Source organism: Oncorhynchus gorbuscha, linkage group LG05 (assembly GCF_021184085.1).
Source record: "Oncorhynchus gorbuscha isolate QuinsamMale2020 ecotype Even-year linkage group LG05, OgorEven_v1.0, whole genome shotgun sequence".
Classification (NCBI taxonomy): domain Eukaryota; kingdom Metazoa; phylum Chordata; class Actinopteri; order Salmoniformes; family Salmonidae; genus Oncorhynchus; species Oncorhynchus gorbuscha.
The window spans coordinates 27,999,365-28,023,881 of record NC_060177.1 but is presented as its reverse complement, the minus strand read 5'-3'; the positions used below and the strand labels follow the sequence as shown (position 1 = coordinate 28,023,881).

The window sequence follows — 24,517 nt, the reverse complement described above, 5'->3', positions numbered from 1 at the left end:
TGTGTCCCTGAGAGTGAAGAGCCTTGATCAGAATGTCCATGTTAACCCATTGACTTCCCTCCCCGGGAAAGACCAGCAACATCCCACCATGGCAAACTGAACCACACACAATTAACAAAATTATAAATAGGCACAAAGTCATGTTTCCAATGTATGTTATCATTTATCTGAAGTATAAACAAACAGAGCTAGGAAATCATATTCAGTTTGTATGACACGTTGAACGGATATTGACATATAGTCAGTGAGCTGACTATATATTCTCATTTATGTACACGCATTTCGCTACACCCGCGAAAATATCTGCTAAATGTGCGTATGCGACCATTGATGTGATACAAATCATGAAAGACCATGAAAGCTGTTCTCAATAGGGCGTAATTAATTCTCTATAGGGGTTTGAGAGATCGAGACAATGAAGATGAAACTTTATTCTTCATTTAGATTCACATTTGATACAGTATGTAAACAATATCTCACAATACATTACATCCTTGTCTATTAACTTAATGTCATTATTATTACTTTAGTCAGTCTGGAGGTAAGATGTAGTGAAATGTTACTTACATGTTAAATGTGTAGCTCACTTTGGCTTTTGTGTGGAATGTTGGTTTATAAGCATTAAGTACATGTCAAAGTACTGCTTTTATGAGAACCTTTCCATTTGTTAAATTTACCAATGATTTTAGGCTGATCTGAGGGAAAAGGAGGGAAATATACTCTCTATATTTCTAAGTGAACAAAAAACTAAGCGAGGCTTCCAAAAAAAATCACTTCTGCTCTATGCAGACCACCTTGGTTGGCTTATTTATTGCAGATCAATGCTGTCATTTTATAAGCATCAGTATGAAAATCCCCTCACATTCCTCCTCCGATCTCATAGGATTATATTACCTCTGAATTATCAACCCTTCTAGAATGAATGAAGAATGATGTTGTCGTTAAAGTCTGTGTAACGACAAACTGAAAGTTCTTAGTTATTTTGAAATGACCTCCCCAATAGATGTGGAAGAAAAAAAGAACAAACCAATGAGGGACAAAGTGTTTTTGGCAAACATCTAAGCTGCATAATATCTTCAAACATCTAAGCTGCATGATATCTTCAAACATCTAAGCTGCATGATATCTTCAAACATCTAAGCTGCATAATATCTTCAAACATCTAAGCTGCATAATATCTTCAAACATCTAAGCTGCATAATATCTTCAAACATCTAAGCTGCATGATATCTTCAAACATCTAAGCTGCATAATATCTTCAAACATCTAAGCTGCATGATATCTTCAAACATCTAAGCTGCATAATATCTTCAAACATCTAAGCTGCATGATATCTTCAAACATCTAAGCTGCATAATATCTTCAAACATCTAAGCTGCATGATATCTTCAAACATCTAAGCTGCATAATATCTTCAAACATCTAAGCTGCATGATATCTTCAAACATCTAAGCTGCATAATATCTTCAAACATCTAAGCTGCATAATATCTTCAAACATCTAAGCTGCATGATATCTTCAAACATCTAAGCTGCATGATATCTTCAAACATCTAAGCTGCATAATATCTTCAAACATCTAAGCTGCATGATATCTTTATTAAAAAACAGAGCTCCTTAACGGTCTTCTGGAGAATCAACATTTACATCAGTTTAACTATTACACACAAAGAAAGCAGCCACACACAACTATAACAGCATTCATATTTAAAGTGCACATTTGGACTTTCCTATTCAAACCTTTGATTAAATGGGCTGAACAGTTAAATGGGCTGAACAGTTAAAGTACAGTTGTAAGTTTAGCAAAATCTTCAAAAAGCAAATAGATAAAACATCTGTCGACAATAATGCCACATATATTTGTCATGTGAACAAAAAGTATAATGAGTGAGACAAGTAAAAACATATTGTTGTACCACACTGTGTACAGATGAAAGCCATAATCATTCCTCTTTCATTTTCATTTTCAAACATGACCTGCAACAGAAACATCTGATAATGCCAATGAAAGCCAGCAGAGTAAATAACACAACAGTCAGTAAAAACACCATTACATCTACAGAGTGGTAGGAGTACCAGGGCATTCTGTAGGACTCTGTACGCAGGTGAGCAGCACCTTTGTGTCTCATGACAAACTCAATCCAGAAGAGGGCAGTGTCCAGGGGCTCCATTGGCACATCCCTGTGTAGCCTGGAGAGTCTCTGCATGTTCGTCCTGTAGGATGGCTCATCCAGAACTTCCTGTAAGGCCTGGGATAATATGTTTCTATCTAGTGTTGCTAAATCCACAACCTTTGCTACACCCTTCACTTTTATTCTAGAAAGATTGTCAGTTTGGTCGAACACCAGAGGAAGGCCTACTATTGGAACACTGTGGTAGATAGCCTCGAAAATCCCATTTGTTCCTCCGTGAGCTACAAACAGCCTTGTCTTAGGGTGTCCTAAACGATCATTCTGAGGCATCCAGTCAACTAGTAAGGTGTTGTTGCCCAGAGTAGCTGGCCTGTCTCCTTTATACCTCCAGATTACCTTCTGAGGCAGGTGGGCAAAATCAGCAGCTATCTCATCAGCTATATCATGTGGAAGCTGCCCAATTAAAGTCCCCAAAGACATGATAATGACTCCATGCACCCCAGAACTCTGAACAAACTCCTCCAATTTTGGGGGAAAGGCTTGGCAGATTTACATTGGAACCCTCCAATATAGATAACATGGTGGGACGAGGGAACTCAAACACAAAGTCAACTCTCATGAGCCATAGATCAGCAGCATGAAACAATGAGAAGTAGTCGACCACAGGACCAAAGTATCGACTAACTAAAGCAGAATAATGAGGTCTAAATGCCTGTCTGTACAGATACTGCCTGATGATATAAACAAGGAAGTTACGGACCCTCTGAAAAAAACTCATCTTCTCTGTTAACTCTCCAACAGGAATTGGAACATAAGATAGTGGAGAGGGAGCAATAACAAAATGACCCTCACCGCTTATAGTCCATCTAACATTGAAAACAAGTGGCACATTTAAATAGTGCGCCAGCACAATGCCTCCCCCATTTATTGGGTCTGTCAGAACCAAGTGATACTTGGTCTCTCTAATAGACTGCATCAACTGTTTATTCTCTAACATTTTGATTATCATCTCACACACTTTGCGGTGAACTTCAAATAACCCGTCCTTCAACTCCATGTCCAAACTAAAACGAGTCCAAGCAGAGTTTCCCTCTCTCTTTATCTGTATTAGTCTTGACACAAATGAGCGAAAGAATTCCTCATCAGCTCCACCTGGAATATCAATTGTGATTGAACTGTAGTGGGGAGAGGTTTCAATGATGTACCAGCTGTCTGATGGCCGTACTACTGACACACTGTGACCTCTTGAATGCAGCGCTTCAATAATGACCTTCATGTTGACCCAGTGGCTGCCGTCTTGAGGAAACACCAGGACTTTCCCACCATGGACAGCAGGAATAGAGAGGGTCAACAGGGTAATAATGAAGATACCAGGGAGACACATCTTCACTAGCTGCTTCACATAAGCATGCATCAATTTTACCTGAAATATACAAATATAAGGTCAAATAAATCTAATGAAATTATGTTTTGACATAAGAATAATTAAAACAGGCCTATGTTTTTTTCTTTAGGCTACAAATAAGTTCCTACACTGTCCACAATATTGATTGGCCTACTTTAAAGTTTAGCCAAGTTATGTCAAAAGGTTGATTACGTAATACAGTATAATCTTTGACTCCAAGAGAGAAATACTTTTGTTTTAAATGAGAAAAATTAAAACAGGCTTGATTGTGACGTCTAAATATATTTTTCGCTACAAATAAGTCTCTATACTATCCACAATATTGATACTTTAAAGTTTAAACATATTTTCATAACAAAAGGTTGATTACGTAATTCAGTATAATATTTCATTCTGAGAGAGAAATACTTTTTTTCACCGATGTAAATGTCTCTTGAAGGTTAGGAAATTGTCAAATTCTGTAGATTTTGCCGAGGTGAAACCTATTTCACATCCTAATGTTCGGCTACACGTTAACATTGTATTATTGTAGCTCCGAATCAACAATCTATCGTGAGTGTGAACAAACAACGTCACGACAGAATCCTTGCATGCGGAGCTAATTTAATTGAAGGCTTGCGTTCTGGTTTTCATCCAAATAACAAAGAATTTGAAATGAAGGCTATTTCAGAGCCCGTCTGTCTGTAAATCAGTTCGAAGGTATTTGTAATAATCTCGGAAATCAGAGAGGAAGAGGCGAAATCAGTATAGTCTCTAGACATCCACGTTGGCTCCCACAATTTTCAAATGCTCCTTCTATTTCTGTTTTTCAAGACCGTAGACTTGTCAGCACATTGAATTGGTGCGTTCGAGCCGATCGCTTTTATCAAGTCGCTCACCGCCTTTCAAAGCTTATTGCGTAATGAATGGCAGTGTCGGTCCTAGACAATTCTGCCGCTCCCCCTTTTTTAAAATCAACTAATAGTTGGAGGAACAAAACATAACAGCAGCCCAATTAATAAGCCTATGCTACAAATTAAACACCGTTTTTAACACATCTGGTTAGTAGGCTGTATAATCAGTCAATAACATAGCCCCATATTTTCAATCTGATTACATTGATAAAATCACCAATGCCCTAGACGTTCTGCCGCCCTAGGCGAGGAAAAATAATTACAATTTAGACATTCCTCTTAAACTAAGCATGGCACTTTCAAAAGTTACCTTTCCTACCCAGACAGAGGCTCTACTGATGCAGAAAACGGTAAGCTTCAACTACTGGTTACTAGGCCATTGTACAGTGGCTTGCGAGGGGGGGGGGGGGTTGTGTCATTTGAAGATGCAAAATATTTTTCGTTTTGTAGCGCCATCTTTTGCAGCAATTACAGCTGCAAGTCTCTTGGGGATTGTCTCTATGGCTTGGCACATCTAGCCACTGTGATCTTTTTTCCAATTCTTCAAGGCAAAACTGCTCCAACTCCTTCGAGTTGGATGGGTTCCGCTGGTGTACAGCAATCTTTAAGTCATACCACAGATTCTCAATCGAATTGAGGTCTGGGCAATGACTAGGCCATTCCAATACATTTAAATGTTTCCCCTTAAATAATTTGTGTGTTGCTTTAGCAGTATGCTTAGGCATTGTCAGGCTGGAAGGTGAACCTCTGTCAGTCCCAGTCTCAAATCTCTGGAAGACTGAAACAGGTTTCACTCAAGAACTTCCCTGTATTTAGCGCCATCCATCATTCCTTCAATTCTGACCAGATTCCCAGTCCCTGACGATGAAAAACATCCCCACAGCATGATGCTCCCACCACCATGCTTCACTGTGGGAATGGGGTTATTGGGGTGATGAGAGGTGTTGGGGTTGCGCCAGAAATAGCGTTTTCCTTGATGGCCAAAAAGATCAATTTCAGTCTCATCTGACCAGAGTTCCTTCTTCCATATGTTTGGAGCGTCTCCCACATGCCTTTTGGTGAAAACCAAACGTGTTTGCTTATTTTTTCTGGCCACTCTTCCACAAAGCCCAACTCTGTGGAGTGTATTGCTTAAAGTGGTCCTATGGACAGAAACTCCAATCTCTGCTGTGGATCTTTGCAGCTCCTTCAGGATTATCTTTGGTCTCTTTCTTGCCTCTCTAATTAATGCCCTCCTTGCCTGGCCTGTGAGGTTTGGTGGGCAGCCCTCTCTTGGCAGGTTTGTTGTGGTGCCATATTTTTTCAATTTTTTATAATGGATTTAATGGTGCTCTGTGGGATGTTCAAAGTTTCTGATATTTTTTTTATCACCCAACCCTGATCTGTACTTCTCCACAACTTTGTCCCTGACCTGTTTGGAGAGCTCCTTGGTCTTCATGGTGCCACTTGCTTGGTGGTGTCCCTTGCAAAGTGGTGTTGCAGACTGAGGCCATTCAGAACAGGTGTATATATACTTAGATAATGTGACAGATCAGGTGACACTTAGATTGCACACAGGTTGACTTTATTTAACTAATTATGTGACTTCTGAAGGTAATTGGTTGCACCAGATCTTATTTAGGGGCTTCATAGCAATGTGGGTGAATACATATTCACACACCACTTTTCCATGTTTTATTTTTTTGAATTGTTTGAAACAAGTTATTTTTTTTCCATTTCACTTCACCAATTTAAACTATTTTGTGTATGTCCATTACATTAAATCCAAATGACAACCTATTTAAATTACAGGCTGTAATGCAACAAAATAGGACAAACGCCAAGGGGGATGAATACTTGTGCAAGGCACTGTATAACCCAACAACAGAAGTGCTTCCCTAAAAGCTGCCTGCATTAAAACAAACATCTTCTCTTTTCAGAAAGAGAAAAGCTCAATTAATAAAGATAGAATAGCAAAGTCTATTTTATTTATCTCCTCTAATATTATAGGCTGCAGTTTAGCTTCAGATTGTCATAGAGAGGAATCAATATATCACCATATGCATCGGAGTCACGTCTTTAGAACTTGTTTCTACCATAAGGCATCACCGAGTTAAGCATTGTTATAGAACGCTTGATATAATTTGGAATCGTTTTATGTATTTATTTCAAAATATAAAGCAAACAATAGATATCATTTTCATTAACAAAGGGTATGTGATACCCTCACTCAACTCCAGCCCAAGTTTTAGTCAAACACACCAAGCCCTTCCCAGACAAGAAGGTATTTAATCAGTGCATGCAACAGTATTTTAGTTTTTGGCAATACCGACAGCTATGGATTTGAGTTTGTCTGGCAAACATGTAGACTTACCACTTATTTATTGGAAGATGAACAAATAAGCTCCAATCATATTTAAACCCTGCATCGGAGAGTTACAATGTTGCTATCACTATGCTACCTACTACCTATAGTAGAAAACTAGTTTCTTATTCATATTATCCCACCTGTTATCACACATGGCACGACCCCATAATTGATACAATTACAATAAAAATAACACTTTTATATAATGTGTTTGACATATATTTTAATATTTCTGTAGAACTGTAAAACAGAGTAAGATCATTTGAGCTTTGGAAACAACTGCTGTCATAAATGCATGGCGGGCCTCGTTTCGCTGGAGCAGTGTAAAATAAGCTTCATGTCAATGACGCAGCCGTAACGAATTTAGTTTAGTTCCATGTTGAATTTGATTGTCCAACATCAGTTTCAAACATGTATTTATTTAATCTCCAGCTAGAGTGGCATCTTTCCACTGCTGTGGTGCTGCATTGCAGTCAGCAATGTTTTCTCTCCGTCTCTGTCCATGGTCCTGGAATCCAATCAGGAGGAGGCTAACACTGTAGCAAGAGGGGCACAGATAAGGTGCATCGCAGGACAGTGGTGCAGGAGGCTAACACATACTGTAGAAAGAGGGGCACAGATAAGGTGCATCGCAGGACAGTGGTGCAGGAGGCTAACACATACTGTAGCAAGAGGGGCACAGATAAGGTGCATCGCAGGACAGTGGTGCAGGAGGCTAACACATACTGTAGCAAGAGGGGCACAGATAAGGTGCATCGCAGGACAGTGGTGCAGGAGGCTAACACATACTGCAGCAAGAGGGGCACAGATATGGTGCATCACAGGACAGTGGTGCAGGAGGCTAACACACTGTAGCAAGAGGGGCACAGATAAGGTGCATCGCAGGACAGTGGTGCAGGAGGCTAACACACTGTAGCAAGAGACCTGAAGTTTTAACATAGTTATAGTACTGGAAATAAAGTTGTTACACAAAGTGTTGTAACAAAATGTAACATAGTTAACCTGAAGTCATACATTGGTAAAGCTGAGTATAATTGATTGTTACCCTGCCAAAGAAGTCAGTTTGCTGCTCCAAAATCCACATAAATGCCAGACGGGACATTCCTGGGGCTGACACTTTCAGCTCCTCAAAAGAGCTGAACAGGTCTACCTGGTATATGGTGTCACAGTTGACAGTGGCAGGCCAGTACCCATTCTTTATCAGATCTGCCAAGTTTGCTGTTACATTGCAGCAGGCACTGTGACATTGCAGCGAGCTTGAGGGAAAAAACGTAGTCTGAATTAAGTTTGTTTTACATTGCATTGCTTCATCACTGTTTGGTTCTTGTAGAAATTGCACATACCATTTATTACTACGAGGACTATATGTTTCCAGGGGCCAACATGGACGGTGCTTGTCAGGCAACCACATATCACCTCTGGTACATCCAATGGTAAGAAACAATCTAGGGACAATATTTATATACAACAATATACAAGAATACATTTGAACTTTGATATAATACATTCAGCCGCAAAAAATAAATAAACACACCCTGTTCATGAAGAGCATATTTGCCATCACTGTGGAGAGAGATGGCTGTAGTTGGAGGAAGGGGCGTGTAGAACCCCTTGATGATGGACTGTCTGTTGTGCAGGGGGAACTTTGCATGTGTAGAGACATCGCAGTCTTCGCAGTAAAGCTGTTTCGGCAGACAGTCTCTACATCGTAGAGAATCTACCATCTCAGCCCTGGACTCCCTCCACCTATCCTGTGAGAGTTCCTTCCTCACACTCCAACTGTGCGATGCCCCAGGCACAGCAGGATTTGAACACCCAGGGTCTTCTAAGTCAGCTAGGAGGATGTTAATTTCTCTATGAAGTATTGCTTTTTTGAAAACACAAAAATGGGAAAAGGATTCAATTAAGAATATTATATAATTCATCTATTAAAACGCACACAGGGCTGTAAGTAGGTGACAGCAAATATATCTCTGCACAATCTATGGCGTGACAAGCCAAAAACCTCAGCTTTGATTCTACAGTAAATTCACTTAGAGGGCAGAACAAAATGTTGAGTAAAGTCTAAATTGGAATATCGAACAATAGAACTTGATCCCATCGTCGAATAAAAATTTGGAATGTTTTTAAAACATCAACAACACACTAAGTACAAAACGTTCTCTTTCCCTGACAGACTGACCAGGTGAAAGCTATAATCCCTTATTGATGTCACCTGTTAAATCCACTTCAGTGTAGATAAAAGGGAGGAGACAGGTTAAAGGAGGATGTTTAAGCCATGAGACAATTGAGACATGGATTGTGTCTGTGTGCCATTCAAAGGGTGACTGGGCAAGACAAAATATTTAAGTGCCTTTGAAAGGAGTATGGTAGTAGGTGCCAGGTCCAACGGTTTGTGTCAAGAACTGCAACACAGCTGGGTTTTTCATGATCTACATTTACCCGTGTGTATCAAGAATGGTCCACCACCCAAAGGACATCCAGCCAACTTGACACAACTGTGGGAAGCATTTGAGTCAACATGGGCCAGCATCCCTGTGGAACGCTTTCGACACCTTGTAGAGTCCACGCCCCGATGAATTGAGGCTGTTCTGAGGGCAAAAGGGAGTGCAACTCAATATTAGGAATATTTTATACACTCAGTGTATTTTGACTACAGAGTAAACTCTCCTCAAAGGCAAATGCTTCCAGCTTTCACAATTACAGACAGTGGTTACAAAAGGAACGACTCTGTGTAAACATTCCAATAGTGGATTTGAATGAATTCAACTAAGACTAATTCCATAATGTGGAATGGCAGATTGCTTCATATTAAAGGAAATGCGGAGGAAACATCTCTATCTCAAGGCCATCAGACTGTTAAACAGCCACCACTAACATTGAGTGGCTGCTGCCAACACACTGTCATTGACACTGACCCAACTCCAGCCATTTTAATAATGGGAATTGATGGGAAATGATGTAAATATATCACTAGCCACTTTAAACAATGCTACCTTATATAATGTTACTTACCCTACATTATTCATCTCATATGCATATGTATATACTGTACTCTACATCATCGACTGCATCCTTATGTAACACATGTATCACTAGCCACTTTAACTATGCCACTTTGTTTACTTTGTCTACACAATCATCTCATAAGTATATACTGTACTCGATACCATCTACTGTATGCTGCTCTGTACCATCACTCATTCATATATCCTTATGTACATGTTCCTTATCCCCTTACACTGTGTATAAGACAGTAGTTTTGGAATTGTTAGTTAGATTACTTGTTGGTTATCACTGCATTGTCGGAACTAGAAGCACAAGCATTTCGCTACACTCGCATTAACATCTGCTAACCATGTGTATGTGACAAATAAAATTTGATTTGATTTTTGATTTGCCAGGATGTTGTTATTGCCCTACAGAAGTATATGGATGTTGTTATTGCCCTCCCCTACAGAAGTATATGGATGTTGTTATTGCCCTCCCCTACAGAAGTATATGGATGTTGTTATTGCCCTCCCCTACAGAAGTATATGGATGTTGTTATTATACTCCCCTACAGAACTATATGGATGTTGTTATTATACTCCTCTACAGAACTATATGGATGTTGTTATTATACTCCTCTACAGAAGTATATGGATGTTGTTATTGCCCTCCCCTACAGAAGTATATGGATGTTGTTATTGCCCTCCCCTACAGAAGTATATGGATGTTGTTATTGCCCTCCCCTACAGAAGTATATGGATGTTGTTATTGCCCTCCCCTACAGAAGTATATGGATGTTGTTATTATACTCCCCTACAGAACTATATGGATATTGTTATTATACTCCTCTACAGAAGTATATGGATGTTGTTATTGCCCTCCCCTACAGAAGTATATGGATGTTGTTATTATACTCCTCTACAGAAGTATATGGATGTTGTTATTGCCCTCCCCTACAGAAGTATATGGATGTTGTTATTATACTCCTCTACAGAAGTATATGGATGTTGTTATTGCCCTCCCCTACAGAAGTATATGGATGTTGTTATTATACTCCTCTACAGAAGTATATGGATGTTGTTATTATACCCCTACAGAACTATATGGATGTTGTTATTATACTCCCTACAGAAGTATATGGATGTTGTTATTATACTCCCCTACAGAACTATATGGATGTTGTTATTATACTCCCCTACATAACTATATGGATGTTGTTATTATACTCCCCTACAGAACTATATGGATGTTGTTATTATACTCCCCTACAGAAGTATATGGATGTTGTTATTATACTCCCCTACAGAACTATATGGATGTTGTTATTATACTCCCCTACAGAACTATATGGATGTTGTTATTATACTCCCCTACAGAACTATATGGATGTTGTTATTATACTCCCCTACAGAACTATATGGATGTTGTTATTGCCCTCCCCTATAGAAGTATATGGATGTTGTTATTATACTCCCCTACAGAACTATATGGATGTTGTTATTATACTCCCCTACAGAACTATATGGATGTTGTTATTATACTCCCTACAGAACTATATGGATGTTTTTATTATACTCCCCTACAGAACTATATGGATGTTGTTATTGCCCTCCCCTACAGAAGTATATGGATGTTGTTATTCTACTCCCCTACAGAACTATATGGATGTTGTTATTATACTCCCCTACAGAACTATATGGATGTTGTTATTATACTCCTCTACAGACGTATATGGATGTTGTTATTATACTCCCCTACAGAACTATATGGATGTTGTTATTATACTCCCCTACAGAAGTATATGGATGTTGTTATTATACTCCCCTACAGAACTATATGGATGTTGTTATTATACTCCCCTACAGAACTATATGGATGTTGTTATTATACTCCCCTACAGAACTATATGGATGTTGTTATTATACTCCCCTACAGAAGTATATGGATGTTGTTATTATATTCCTCTACAGAAGTATATGGATGTTGTTATTGCCCTCCCCTACAGAAGTATATGGATGTTGTTATTATACTCCTCTACAGAAGTATATGGATGTTGTTATTGCCCTCCCCTACAGAAGTATATGGATGTTGTTATTATACTCCTCTACAGAAGTATATGGATGTTGTTATTATACTCCCCTACAGAACTATATGGATGTTGTTATTATACTCCCCTACAGAAGTATATGGATGTTGTTATTATACTCCCTACAGAACTATATGGATGTTGTTATTATACTCCCTACAGAACTATATGGATGTTGTTATTATACTCCCTACAGAACTATATGGATGTTGTTATTATACTCCCCTACAGAAGTATATGGATGTTGTTATTATACTCCCTACAGAACTATATGGATGTTGTTATTATACTCCCCTACAGAACTATATGGATGTTGTTATTATACTCCCTACAGAACTATATGGATGTTGTTATTATACTCCCCTACAGAACTATATGGATGTTGTTATTGCCCTCCCCTATAGAAGTATATGGATGTTGTTATTATACTCCCCTACAGAACTATATGGATGTTGTTATTATAGTCCCCTACAGAACTATATGGATGTTGTTATTATACTCCCCTACAGAACTATATGGATGTTGTTATTGCCCTCCCCTACAGAAGTATATGGATGTTGTTATTCTACTCCCCTACAGAACTATATGGATGTTGTTATTATACTCCCCTACAGAACTATATGGATGTTGTTATTATACTCCCCTACAGAACTATATGGATGTTGTTATTATACTCCCCTACAGAACTATATGGATGTTGTTATTATACTCCCCTACAGAACTATATGGATGTTGTTATTATACTCCCCTACAGAAGTATATGGATGTTGTTATTATACTCCCTACAGAACTATATGGATGTTGTTATTATACTCCCCTACAGAACTATATGGATGTTGTTATTATACTCCCTACAGAACTATATGGATGTTGTTATTATACTCCCCTACAGAAGTATATGGATGTTGTTATTATACTCCCCTACAGAACTATATGGATGTTGTTATTATACTCCCCTACAGAACTATATGGATGTTGTTATTATACTCCCCTACAGAACTATATGGATGTTGTTATTATACTCCCCTCTACAGAAGTATATGGATGTTGTTATTGCCCTCCCTACAGAACTATATGGATGTTGTTATTATACTCCTCTACAGAAGTATATGGATGTTGTTATTGCCCTCCCCTACAGAAGTATATGGATGTTGTTATTATACTCCTCTACAGAAGTATATGGATGTTGTTATTGCCCTCCCCTACAGAAGTATATGGATGTTGTTATTATACTCCTCTACAGAAGTATATGGATGTTGTTATTATACTCCCCTACAGAACTATATGGATGTTGTTATTATACTCCCCTACAGAAGTATATGGATGTTGTTATTATACTCCCCTACAGAACTATATGGATGTTGTTATTATACTCCCCTACAGAACTATATGGATGTTGTTATTATACTCCCCTACAGAACTATATGGATGTTGTTATTATACTCCCCTACAGAAGTATATGGATGTTGTTATTATACTCCCTACAGAACTATATGGATGTTGTTATTATACTCCCTACAGAACTATATGGATGTTGTTATTATACTCCCTACAGAACTATATGGATGTTGTTATTGCCCTCCCCTATAGAAGTATATGGATGTTGTTATTATACTCCCTACAGAACTATATGGATGTTGTTATTATACTCCCCTACAGAACTATATGGATGTTGTTATTATACTCCCCTACAGAACTATATGGATGTTGTTATTATACTCCCCTACAGAACTATATGGATGTTGTTATTGCCCTCCCTACAGAAGTATATGGATGTTGTTATTATACTCCCCTACAGAACTATATGGATGTTGTTATTATACTCCCCTACAGAACTATATGGATGTTGTTATTATACTCCCTACAGAAGTATTTGGATGTTGTTATTATACTCCCCTACAGTAGTATTTGGATGTTGTTATTGCCCTCCCCTACAGAAGTATATGGATGTTGTTATTATACTCCCCTACAGAACTATATGGATGTTGTTATTATACTCCCCTACAGAACTATATGGATGTTGTTATTATACTCCCCTACAGAACTATATGGATGTTGTTATTATACTCCCCTACAGAACTATATGGATGTTGTTATTATACTCCCCTACAGAACTATATGGATGTTGTTATTATACTCCCCTACAGAAGTATATGGATGTTGTTATTATACTCCCCTACAGAACTATATGGATGTTGTTATTATACTCCCTACAGAACTATATGGATGTTGTTATTATACTCCCCTACAGAACTATATGGATGTTGTTATTATACTCCCCTACAGAAGTATATGGATGTTGTTATTATACTCCCCTACAGAACTATATGGATGTTGTTATTATACTCCCCTACAGAACTATATGGATGTTGTTATTATACTCCCCTACAGAACTATATGGATGTTGTTATTATACTCCTCTACAGAAGTATATGGATGTTGTTATTGCCCTCCCCTACAGAACTATATGGATGTTGTTATTATACTCCTCTACAGAAGTATATGGATGTTGTTATTGCCCTCCCCTACAGAAGTATATGGATGTTGTTATTATACTCCTCTACAGAAGTATATGGATGTTGTTATTGCCCTCCCCTACAGAAGTATATGGATGTTGTTATTATACTCCTCTACAGAAGTATATGGATGTTGTTATTATACTCCCCTACAGAACTATATGGATGTTGTTATTATACTCCCCTACAGAAGTATATGGATGTTGTTATTATACTCCCTACAGAACTATATGGATGTTGTTATTATACTCCCCTACAGAACTATATGGATGTTGTTATTATACTCCCCTACAGAACTATATGGATGTTGTTATTATACTCCCCTACAGAAGTATATGGATGTTGTTATTATACTCCCCTACAGAACTATATGGATGTTGTTATTATACTCCCCTACAGAACTATATGGATGTTGTTATTATACTCCCCTACAGAACTATATGGATGTTGTTATTATACTCCCCTACAGAAGTATATGGATGTTGTATTGGATTATACTCCCCTACAGAACTATATGGATGTTGTTATTATACTCCCCTACAGAACTATATGGATGTTGTTATTATACTCCCCTACAGAACTATATGGATGTTGTTATTATACTCCCCTACAGAACTATATGGATGTTGTTATTGCCCTCCCCTACAGAAGTATATGGATGTTGTTATTCTACTCCCCTACAGAACTATATGGATGTTGTTATTATACTCCCCTACAGAACTATATGGATGTTGTTATTATACTCCCCTACAGTAGTATTTGGATGTTGTTATTGCACTCCCCTACAGTAGTATTTGGATGTTGTTATTGCCCTCCCCTACAGAAGTATATGGATGTTGTTATTCTACTCCCCTACAGAACTATATGGATGTTGTTATTATACTCCCCTACAGAACTATATGGATGTTGTTATTATACTCCCCTACAGAACTATATGGATGTTGTTATTATACTCCCTACAGAACTATATGGATGTTGTTATTATACTCCCTACAGAACTATATGGATGTTGTTATTATACTCCCCTACAGAAGTATATGGATGTTGTTATTATACTCCCCTACAGAACTATATGGATGTTGTTATTATACTCCCCTACAGAACTATATGGATGTTGTTATTATACTCCCCTACAGAACTATATGGATGTTGTTATTATACTCCCCTACAGAAGTATATGGATGTTGTTATTATACTCCCCTACAGAACTATATGGATGTTGTTATTATACTCCCCTACAGAACTATATGGATGTTGTTATTATACTCCCCTACAGAACTATATGGATGTTGTTATTATACTCCTCTACAGAAGTATATGGATGTTGTTATTGCCCTCCCCTACAGAACTATATGGATGTTGTTATTATACTCCTCTACAGAAGTATATGGATGTTGTTATTGCCCTCCCCTACAGAAGTATATGGATGTTGTTATTATACTCCTCTACAGAAGTATATGGATGTTGTTATTGCCCTCCCCTACAGAAGTATATGGATGTTGTTATTATACTCCTCTACAGAAGTATATGGATGTTGTTATTATACTCCCCTACAGAACTATATGGATGTTGTTATTATACTCCCCTACAGAAGTATATGGATGTTGTTATTATACTCCCCTACAGAACTATATGGATGTTGTTATTATACTCCCCTACAGAACTATATGGATGTTGTTATTATACTCCCCTACAGAACTATATGGATGTTGTTATTATACTCCCCTACAGAAGTATATGGATGTTGTTATTATACTCCCCTACAGAACTATATGGATGTTGTTATTATACTCCCCTACAGAACTATATGGATGTTGTCCCCTACAGAACTATTGGATGTTGTTATTATACTCCCCTATTATACTCCCCTACAGAACTATATGGATGTTGTTATTGCCCTCCCCTATAGAAGTATATGGATGTTGTTATTATACTCCCCTACAGAACTATATGGATGTTGTTATTATACTCCCCTACAGAACTATATGGATGTTGTTATTATACTCCCCTACAGAACTATATGGATGTTGTTATTATACTCCCCTACAGAACTATATGGATGTTGTTATTGCCCTCCCCTACAGAAGTATATGGATGTTGTTATTCTACTCCCCTACAGAACTATATGGATGTTGTTATTATACTCCCCTACAGAACTATATGGATGTTGTTATTATACTCCCCTACAGTAGTATTTGGATGTTGTTATTGCACTCCCCTACAGTAGTATTTGGATGTTGTTATTGCACTCCCTACAGAACTATATGGATGTTGTTATTGCACTCCCTACAGTAGTATTTGGATGTTGTTATTGCACTCCCCTACAGTAGTATTTGGATGTTGTTATTGCACTCCCTACAGTAGTATTTGGATGTTGTTATTATACTCCCCTACAGAAGTATATGGATGTTGTTATTATACTCCCCTACAGAACTATATGGATGTTGTTATTATACTCCCCTACAGAAGTATTTGGATGTTGTTATTATACTCCCCTACAGAACTATATGGATGTTGTTATTATACTCCCCTACAGAACTATATGGATGTTGTTATTATACTCCCCTACAGAAGTATTTGGATGTTGTTATTGCCCTCCCCTACAGTAGTATTTGGATGTTGTTATTATACTCCCCTACAGAAGTATATGGATGTTGTTATTGCACTCCCCTACAGTAGTATTTGGATGTTGTTATTGCACTCCCCTACAGTAGTATTTGGATGTTGTTATTGCACTCCCCTACAGTAGTATATGGATGTTGTTATTGCACTCCCCTACAGTAGTATATGGATGTTGTTATTGCACTCCCCTACAGTAGTATATGGATGTTGTTATTGCACTCCCCTACAGTAGTATTTGGATGTTGTTATTGCACTCCCCTACAGTAGTATTTGGATGTTGTTATTGCACTCCCCTACAGAAGTATTTGGATGTTGTTATTGCCCTCCCCTACAGAACTATATGGATGTTGTTATTGCCCTCCCCTACAGAACTATATGGATGTTGTTATTGCCCTCCCCTACAGAAGTATATGGATGTTGTTATTGCCCTCCCCTACAGAAGTATTTGGATGTTGTTATTATACTCCCCTACAGAACTATTTGGATGTTGTTATTGCACTCCCCTACAGTAGTATTTGGATGTTGTTATTGCCCTCCCCTACAGTAGTATTTGGATGTTATTATTGCCCTCCCCTACAGTAGTATTTGGATGTTGTTATTGCACTCCCCTACAGTAGTATTTGGATGTTGTTATTGCACTCCCCTACAGTAGTATTTGGATGTTGTTATTATACTCCCCTACAGAACTATATGGATGTTGTTATTGCCCTCCCCTACAGAACTATATGGATGTTGTTATTATACTCCCCTACAGAACTATATGGATGTTGTTATTATACTCCCCTACAGAAGTATATGGATGTTGTTATTGCACTCCCCTACAGTAGTATTTGGATGTTGTTATTGCACTCCCCTACAGAAGTATATGGATGTTGTTATTGCCCTCCCCTACAGAACTATATGGATGTTGTTATTATACTCCCCTACAGAACTATATGGATGTTGTTATTATACTCCCCTACAGAAGTATTTGGATGTTGTTATTGCACTCCCCTACAGTAGTATTTGGATGTTGTTATTGCACTCCCCTACAGTAGTATTTGGATGTTGTTATTGCCCTCCCCTACAGTAGTATTTGGATGTTGTTATTGCACTCCCCTACAGTAGTATATGGATGTTGTTATTATACTCCCCTACAGAAGTATTTGGATGTTGTTATTGCCCTCCCCTACAGTAGTATTTGGATGTTGTTATTGCACTCCCCTACAGTAGTATTTGGATGTTGTTATTGCCCTCCCCTACAGAAGTATTTTGATGTTGTTATTATACTCCCCTACAGTAGTATTTGGATGTTGTTATTGCACTCCCCTACAGTAGTATTTGGATGTTGTTATTGCACTCCCCTACAGAACTATATGGATGTTGTTATTGCACTCCCCTACAGTAGTATTTGGATGTTGTTATTGCACTCCCCTACAGTAGTATTTGGATGTTGTTATTGCACTCCCCTACAGTAGTATTTGGATGTTGTTATTGCACTCCCCTACAGTAGTATTTGGATGTTGTTATTGCACTCCCCTACAGTAGTATATGGATGTTGTTATTGCCCTCCCCTACAGTAGTATTTGGATGTTGTTATTGCACTCCCCTACAGTAGTATTTGGACAGTGATGCTAAAATGTTGAATTAGTCTCTATACTCTATGCATTTTTAATTGCTTTGTCGAGAAGCAACCTGTCACGCCCTGGCCTGAGTATTATTTGTTTTCTTTATTGTTTTGGTTAGGTCAGGGTGTGACGTGGGTGATGTATGTGTTTTTGTACTGGGGTTTTGTAGGTTAATGGGGTTGTTTATCATGCAGGTGTTTATATATGTCTATGGTTGCCTAGATTGGTTCTCAATTAGAGGCAGGTGTTTATCGTTGTCTCTGATTGGGAACCATATTTAGGCAGCCATCTTCTTTGGGTATTTCGTGGGTTATTGTCTAGTTGCCTGTGTATGCACATTTATAGTATAGCTTCATGTTCGTTTTGTAGTTTGTTTCGTGTCCGTCTTTATTCAAATATATAATATGTATTCTAATCAGGCTGCGCTTTGGTCTCCTCTTTATGACGAACGTGACACAACCTGCAAGTTATCATTTCGTTGGATCGTGTTACCATCAGTATCCTGTACATACGACTAATAAAACTTGACAAGTGCTTTCATTTCGAAACGGTAAATCAGAAATGTCTGAAAATACCCTGACATAAAAGGTGACATTCTGTACTGTAACCTCATCCGAGCGCAACTGATGTGGGTGAACTGCTCGCCATCCGCTTAGCCCTAGGCGAATGGCGACAGTGGTTGAGGGGGCGACCGTTCCATATCAAACATTTGATCTCAAATCCGAAATTCTGGAGACTTGAGACACATTTAAAAATGTTGCATCGCTGTCAAAATAAAGATGTTGTGCAGTATAATTCAGTAACACCAAGATGACCCCAATGTTGAAAGTAAAACAATTTAAACATACCTATTCCAATCCACTGGTCCTTGTCTCTAAAATAAGATATGCAAAAAAGGGAAAGGATTAGACTTAAAGGGACATTCAGAAGTTGATAAAGCCATTTTTGGATTTATATTAATGATATATGGTTAAACCTATTATTTTAATAACATTGATGGTAAGTTATTGCAATAATAGCTCTGTCAATAAATTGAAAGTGGTTACATTTCGCCAACCCCATCACTCAGCTTTTAACCAAAACAGGGGAGGGGAGTGTGCTTTGTTATTGTTTCAACTACAAATGACAGATTTAATAAAAATACAATAAATTAATTACAAGGCCACTGAATAACAAGGAATTGTATAGATTAATATATTCAATATCTCATCAATACCTGATTCTTCCTCCTCTGTGACTGACCCAAAATGTTGCACTAGTCTGGCTTTTGATGTACTGGCCCTTGGAGCTAAAAAAATTGGTAGGTTTCTGTACCAAATATTAAGGTCTGCCTTTCTGATGTATCAAATACTTATGTCATGCAATAAAATGCAAATTAATTACTTCAAAATCATACAATGTGATTTTCTGTATTTTTGTTTTAGATTCCGTCTCTCACAGTTGAAGTGTACCTATGATAAAAATGACAGACCTCTACCTGCTTTGTAAGTAGGAAAACCTGCAAAACCGACAGTGTATCAAATACTTGTTCTCCCCACTGTATGTGCTGTGGGTAGATGGTACTAGACCGGCCTATGGCACGGCAACAAACGTTTGATATGCTAAGATACAGTATGTTTGAAAGGAAAAAGTCAGATCAGGGACCAATAAAATTAAACACCTAGACAGTTGCCTTCCTGGTTTGAGGAATAATCTACTTGGAAGCCTAACTTAGTTTTTTGTTCACTTAGAAATACAGAGAGTATATTTCCCTCCTTTTCCCTCAGATCAGCCTAAAATCATTGGTAAATTTAACAACTGGAAAGGTTCTCATAAAAGCAGTACTTTGACATTTACTTAATGCTTATAAACCAACATTCCACACAAAGGCCAAAGTGAGCTACACATTTAACATGTAAGTAACATTTCACTACATCTTACCTCTAGACTGACTAAAGTAATAATAATGACGTTAAGTTAATGTTCATAGGCAAGGATGTAATATATTGTGAGTTATTGTTTACATACTGTATCAAATGTGAATCTAAATGAAGAATAAAGTTTCATCTTCATTGTCTCGATCTCTCAAACCCCTATAGAGAATTAATTACGCCCTATTGAGAACAGCTTTCATGGTCTTTCATGATTTGTATCACATCAATGGTCGCATACGCACATTTAGCAGATATTTTCGCGGGTGTAGCGAAATGCGTGTACATAAATGAGAATATATAGTCAGCTCACTGACTATATGTCAATATCCGTTCAACGTGTCATACAAACTGAATATGATTTCCTAGCTCTGTTTGTTTATACTTCAGATAAATGATAACATACATTGGAAACATGACTTTGTGCCTATTTATAATTTTGTTAATTGTGTGTGGTTCAGTTTGCCATGGTGGGATGTTGCTGGTCTTTCCCGGGAGGGAAGTCAATGGGTTAACATGGACATTCTGATCAAGGCTCTTCACTCTCAGGGACACACCAACAAAAAGTTGGTACATCAAACAAGAGTCGTCCAACTACAGTTATTTTACAATACCTGTCACTGATGCTATGGATGAGGAATTTGTAAAGCCAATCATAAAGAATGTAATTGATATAGAGAGAAACAATCTCTGTATTAAACGTTATACATTTGCAAATGGTGCATTCAATATGGTGCATTAAAACTTAAAGAAGATTTACCTAGCTTTGGAGACCCTAGGAACCTCAACAGTTAACCAATCCTGTGAACTGGTTAGGCAACTCAGGTGTGTATACTTCAACAGCAAAGTTAGATAAGACGGAAGTTTATGAAGTAGGGCCTTGTAAATATAAAGGGAGTAATGTAGAGATCTACGGGTCTTTAGCGACGTTCAGCCAAACTTGTGATACAGGATACAGGGATGAGTATCAAAACTGTCACCTGTAACAAAACAAAGCCCACTATGGTATATGGCATCCGAAGGTTTAAGAGTAGTAGCAGCTGCACTTTGATCAATAATATCACCATAATCAAGATCAGATAAAAGGATGACTAATGATCTACTTCCTACTGCTTAGAGAAAGGCACCATCTGTTTCTGTAGAAAAAGCCAACTTTAAATCTTAACTTCTTAACAAGCTCATCTACCTGTACCTTTTATGTCAAATCCATACATATCCAGGAACACATTAGATTGGAGAATGAGTGAACATGTAGTTCATCTGTAACATTCTTATGAGAGTTTAAAAACAACATGAAGGTGAAAGTCCAAACACAGGAACATTGTGTTCACTCAGATGAGTTTATTGAACTCTCTCTCTCATTGAGAGATTTTTTGATCATAGTTACAAGGTCTGTCAAACAATTGAGTCTACAATGTAATGTGGGTAACCAGTGGAGAGGGACATTTAACTTTTGCGCCATCACCAATGTCGTACATTTCAATTACTTTATCAGGGCACTCAGACAAAATGACTTTCACAGAGAGAGAGTAAAGGATATGATTTTATATTTGCTATTTACTCTTTACGACAGGTTGACTCTCCAGCCACATTACAAGGCTGTTTGTGATGAGTTTTTCCAACCAGGTTTGGATTTCTATGAATTATTACAGGGGGCTGATCTATGGCTCATGAGAGATGACTTTGTGTTTAAGCTCCCTCCCACCATGCATTATGTTATCTATATGACAATATTCCAATTTATCCAATTCTCCCTATCATGTGGGGTAGAATTAAACACGAGTTAGTTCTATATTGGCAATATTTGATGCAGTTTAAGATTAGGGAGCTACACTATATTTCTATTACAGCATATTGGATGACTTATTCACCATTCTATTGACCCAGTTCAACATAACATACTTTATGCTTAAGACATGCTGACCTCCACTGTTATTGGTTAGCATGTCTGGAGGTATGATCTTTGACCCTGTGTAACTTTCTTACTCATCAATATTCACGATTAATTCAGGATCATTTTAGTCATCCTAGGCAGACGGGTTGATTTCCACATTAACAATGTTCCAGTGATGTTGCACCAGTTCTGGGATTTCCCAGGCTGCAACCTGGTCTCAGAGCATGTTGTATTATTCTGTACATAAATCCAAGACAGGCCATTTAGTATGATATGTTACATTTTGTATGGCATGCATTCATTTGTGGATGTCCATCCTCCATTTCGTATGATATGTTACGTTTTGTATGGCATGCATTCATTTGTGGATGTCCATCATCCATTTCGTATGATATGTTACGAATTCCAATTCGGATTAAATGTTACGAATTTGTCCAATATTTTACAAGTTTGTAACCGTATGATATGTTACGAATTCCAATTTGTTGTATCTCCCATCTCCACAGAGGAACTCTAGAGCTTTGTCAGAGCGACCATCGGGTTCTTGGTCACCTCCCTGACCAAGGCCCTTCTCCCCCGATTGCTCAGTTTGGCCGGGCGGCCAGTTCTAGGAAGTGTCTTGGTGGTTCTAAACTTCTTCCACTTAAGAATGATGGAGGCCACTGTGTTCTTGGGGACCTTCAATGCTGCAAAAAAATGTTTGGTACCCTTCCCCAGATCTGTGCCGTGACACAATCTTGTCTCGGAGATTTACAGATAATTCCTTCGACCTCATGACTTGGTTGTTGCTCTGACGTGCACTGTCAACTGTGGGACCTTATACAGACAGGTGTGTGCCTTCCAAATCATGTCCAATGAATTGAATTTACCACAGGTGGACTCAAAGTTGTAGAAACATCTCAAGGATGATTAATGGAAATAAGATGCACCTGAGCTCAATTTTGAGTCTCACAGCAAAGGGTATGAATTCTTATGTGAATAAGGTATTTCTGAATTTTAGTGTTAATAAGTTAGCAAACATTTCTAAAAACCTGTTTTCACTTTGTTATTATGGGTTATTTTGTGTAGCTTGCTGAGTATTTATTTTATATAATCCATTTTAGAATAAGGCTGTAAAGCAGGGGTGGGCATCTCCAGTCCTCGACGGCCTGATTGGAGTCACACTTTTTCTCCATCCTGCCACGACTCCTACCGAAGGTGGCTCCTTTCCCTGTTCGGGTGGCGCTTGGCGGTCGTCGTCACCGGCCTACTAACTGCCACCGATCCCTTTTCCATTTTCTGTTTTTTTTTGTCTGTTTAGTTTCACCTGTTCCTTGTTGAGGTTGATCAGATAGGTTGGCTATTTAAGCCGGTAGGCCCGCCTGCTCTTCGTGTGGGCTTAACTATTTCTCCCACTGTGTTTCTGTGTGGCAGTACGTATTATGTTGAGCATTTGTTATTGTGCACCCGGTATTCTTGGCAAGCGCTATTTTTTCCCCTGTGCGTAATAAACGCTATCCTGAACTTTCTGCCTCCTGCGCCTGTCTCCACACCCACTACGACTTGATCGTTACAGAAGCCCACACCAAGAGCATGGAGTCAGCAGGAGCAGCGGCCACCCCCTTCCATCGATGGAGGAACGCGTCCTCCATCACACCACCATCCTCCATCGGATTGGGTTTGTGATGGACCAGATGATGGAGAGAATGGACCGATGGGAGAGGAGTGGTCTCCCCACTTCACCTCAGGCTCCTCCGACGAGTCCGCCCACTCCGGCGGCCGGCTCCAGCACACTTCCTAGCCCTCTCGCTCCCATTCCTATGGAGTTAGGGGGGGGAGCTTCAAGGGGAACCGGAGGGGGAGGAGCCAGGGCCAGGGTCAGGAAGTGCAGGGTCAGGGCTGGTCAGGGAGGCCACGGTTCCACTGGACATGGTAATGCAGGTGAATCATAGGGAGAGGATTAGTCTCTTCCTTATCGATTCACCTGCGTTTCCAGTGGTGCTGGGGGGCCCCTTTCTGGCCAGTCACAATCCCAGGATTTTGTGGAGACAGGGGGTTCTCCAGGGGTGGTCAGAGGAGAGTTCAGGTAGGTTTATGGGAGTGTCCATTGGTGCCATGTCGGTGGAGAGTCCAGAC

General features: G+C 38.7%; 1 pseudogene; it reads right to left on the bottom strand.

The window, feature by feature from the left end:
- Nucleotides 1-1,510: 1,510 nt before the first annotated feature.
- LOC124035067 lies at nucleotides 1,511-3,532 on the bottom strand (annotated as a pseudogene).
- Nucleotides 3,533-24,517: the final 20,985 nt, after the last annotated feature.